This window comes from Solanum tuberosum, unplaced genomic scaffold (genome assembly GCF_000226075.1).
Source record: "Solanum tuberosum cultivar DM 1-3 516 R44 unplaced genomic scaffold, SolTub_3.0 scf00135, whole genome shotgun sequence".
NCBI lineage: Eukaryota > Viridiplantae > Streptophyta > Magnoliopsida > Solanales > Solanaceae > Solanum > Solanum tuberosum.
In genome coordinates, this window is record NW_006239059.1 from 517,526 (window position 1) to 520,584 (window position 3,059).

Here is a 3,059-nt window from a genome sequence, read left to right on the forward strand (position 1 = left end):
AAAACATGAGAAAAAATATTTTTTCTTGATATGTCAAAAGTGAGAAGTTAAAATAAAATTTTATTTTAGGAATACGTGAAAAGTATAAGTGAACGGAGGGAGTATCTCCTATGTCCTATATTAGATGAACTTATTTTACACAGTAAATAAAAAATCATTAATTTATTGATTAACTTTACTATTTTGTCCTTTGTTTATATTAATTAGCCTCTTGAAAAGAAACTTTTGTGTCTAAAATTTGTTTAAACTTCTAAAGGACTGTCGAGGTAAAATGGAAAAAAATTAAGTAATTATATTAGGATTTAGTAAATGATCTAAACAAATATTTTTAATAACATCTCCATTTTTTTTTATTTTTTTTTGGTTTCCCACTCGATGTTCGGAGCACACATTGGAGCTCCGATTAAATTCAAATCACGCACTATAGAGCCATTCGAAGGTAGTGCTCCCAACATGATTGCTTAATCTCGAAATCTCTGATTAAGTATGAAACACTTTTACCAGTGCACCACAATTCATGTTGGTATAATAACATGTCCATCTAATATGGAACGAAAATACTAAAGAAGGAAAAATAGATAAATGGAGTCTGTATAGATAGACTCGATGATTAAAGAAAAAGATAGACACACATTTATTCCTTACGTGATGGATCTGTCTGTTTCTCTATATAAAGCCATCATACTACTCATCATTCCTCACACATCAAATCTCATAAATCAGATTAATTGTTTCTTTCTAGTGAAACACTAGTTTCTATTGTTTCAGATCTAGGGTTCTTCCTAATTAGGTTTTGTGGTGGTAATAAAGTCTCTCATAAGGGTAAAAGGGCGGTGACAGAAGAGAGTGAGCACACATGGTGTATTCAAGCATGATGTTTACATGCTTGAAGCTATGCGTGCTCACTGCTCTATCTGTCACCCCCCCCCCTCCCCCACCGCTTTCTCTATGTCTGTTTACATTTCTTTATATTTATTCATGATGTTTGATCATATTAATTTATTGGATTAATTCATGAGCTTATGCTAGGCCTTTGGCTTTGCTTGTCTCTATTTTTGTGTCAAGCATACAAGTCTAATTGAGTGGGATGTAAAACAAAAGGGAGGTGACAGAAGAGAGTGAGCACACATGATGTTTTCTCGCATGATGTTTATATGCTTGAAACTATGTGTGCTCACTGCTCTATCTGTCACCCCCTACCATTTTCTCTACCTCTCTTTAGGTTTGTTTATGTGTATTCGTGATTTTTGATTGATATATTAATTGGATTAATTCATGAGCTTATACTCTAGGCTTTTGACTCCGCTTTCCTCTATTTTCGTGTTAAACCTACAAATTTAATTAAGTGGGAGGTAAAACAAAAAGGAGGTGACAGAAGAGAGTGAGCACATATGGTGTCCTCTTGAATGATGTTTATATGCTTGAACCTATGTGTGCTCACTGCTCTATCTGTCATCCTCATCTCTTTCTCTATCTCTCCCTAGATTTAATTTTCTTTCTCTATTATATATATCAGTTATTCCAAGTATATATGAAACTAGTTATTACATATTAGGTGCTCAACTTTCATCACGAAGAAAATTCTGTGTTTGTGTTCTTTTGGCTATTTCCTGCACTTTCTCTTCTAAAGAAACTTGACTGGCGCTTAGGGCTTTATTCCTCAAGTAGGGGCGGAATCAAGTAGGATTGAGTTTCCATATGGCTAAAATTATATTTTTTATCTCTATAAAATAGATATTGAACCTTTTTGACTTCTTTATGTGTTTATTTCATTATATTTTGAACTTCTTTTTTTTTTGAAATTTTGATTCCGCGACTAACGGCTGGATCTTGCATATATTGATTCTTCAATTGATGTTCTACTCCTCGATTTCCGAAATTTGTGCTGATAAATTTAAATAGTGTTTTAGTGACATTTTAAAATTTCATGTGTGGCCAATAGGATTGCAGTTGAGTAATAGAGACGTGACTGTGCTTTCCACAAGGGGATCCCAAGCCACAAAGAAGACTCAATTAAGCAAAGGAATAGTTGAGGTGTAGCATGATGATCTTTACTTTTAAATGTTATACTAGTTTCTTGTGAATTTCAAGTTATGTATGTAATACATCATTTCATTTTTAAAAAAAAATCATGTGGAACAGAAGCATATCCTATAATTTGTTATGAATTCACTTAGAGCATATGCACTTTCTAGATTTTACATTATCTAGTGTTAAAATATGGTGATGAGACTAGAATAGTACAACCCCCAGTTTATTCAGTCCCAAAAAGAATGAGATATTACTTAACTTTAAAATATAAAAAGAATGAGACATTACTTAACTTTAGATTGTAATGATTTATAGTCATACAAATATTTATCACTTATTTTAGACCATAAATTTCAAAAGTTTTTTTTATTTCTTCAACTTCGTGTCATGTCAAACTAACTTGTATAAAATGGAACGAATGGAGTAATAAAAAGTCAAGCTGCTTCTCTAATTAATGGATCTCTTTGTTTCAATTGTGTCTTTTACTTTTACTTTTAATTCGTTTGAAAAAAAATAAATTATTTTGTCAATTTTTTAATTCTAATTTTTCACATGATATCTTTCAATCAATAAGATTGAAGGGCATTTTAATATACTAGTTTTTTGACACGTGTGTTGCACGTGATTACCCGATTCCAAAAATATATGTTATAGTATTGCTTATTTAAGCGAAGATTTGAATAATAAGCTTAGCAAAAAAATTATTGCAGATTCTTTTGTGAATGTTCAATGTGGATCATCATATATATTTCTTATTTACCCAAACCTATGAAGATGGTCAATGAAAAATTTTATTAGTTAAATGCAATAATGTATATATTAATTTTAATTTGATGAAAAATAATTATTATATCATCAAAATTATTTTCCACAAGTACTCAAGGTTATGGAATATACCTGCTTAGGATAGAATGAATTACTTCATCAGAATAGTGGTATCTCATATTCCGCTAAACTTCGAACTCACTCAAAATTGTGGTGGAAAATTGAGAGGAAGCCCCTCTATTTATAGTAAACAAAGGGTAGTA

General features: G+C 31.1%; 2 non-coding genes across 2 annotated transcripts; both read left to right on the forward strand.

Annotated features, from left to right (window-relative positions):
* Positions 1–834: 834 nt before the first annotated feature.
* Positions 835–922, forward strand: MIR156H (microRNA MIR156h). The gene has a single exon (NR_127290.1). It is a non-coding gene; the product is annotated as a microRNA MIR156h (primary transcript).
* Positions 923–1,106: 184 nt separating this feature from the next.
* On the forward strand, positions 1,107–1,194 carry MIR156I (microRNA MIR156i). Its single transcript, NR_127291.1, has one exon. It is a non-coding gene; the product is annotated as a microRNA MIR156i (primary transcript).
* Positions 1,195–3,059: the final 1,865 nt, after the last annotated feature.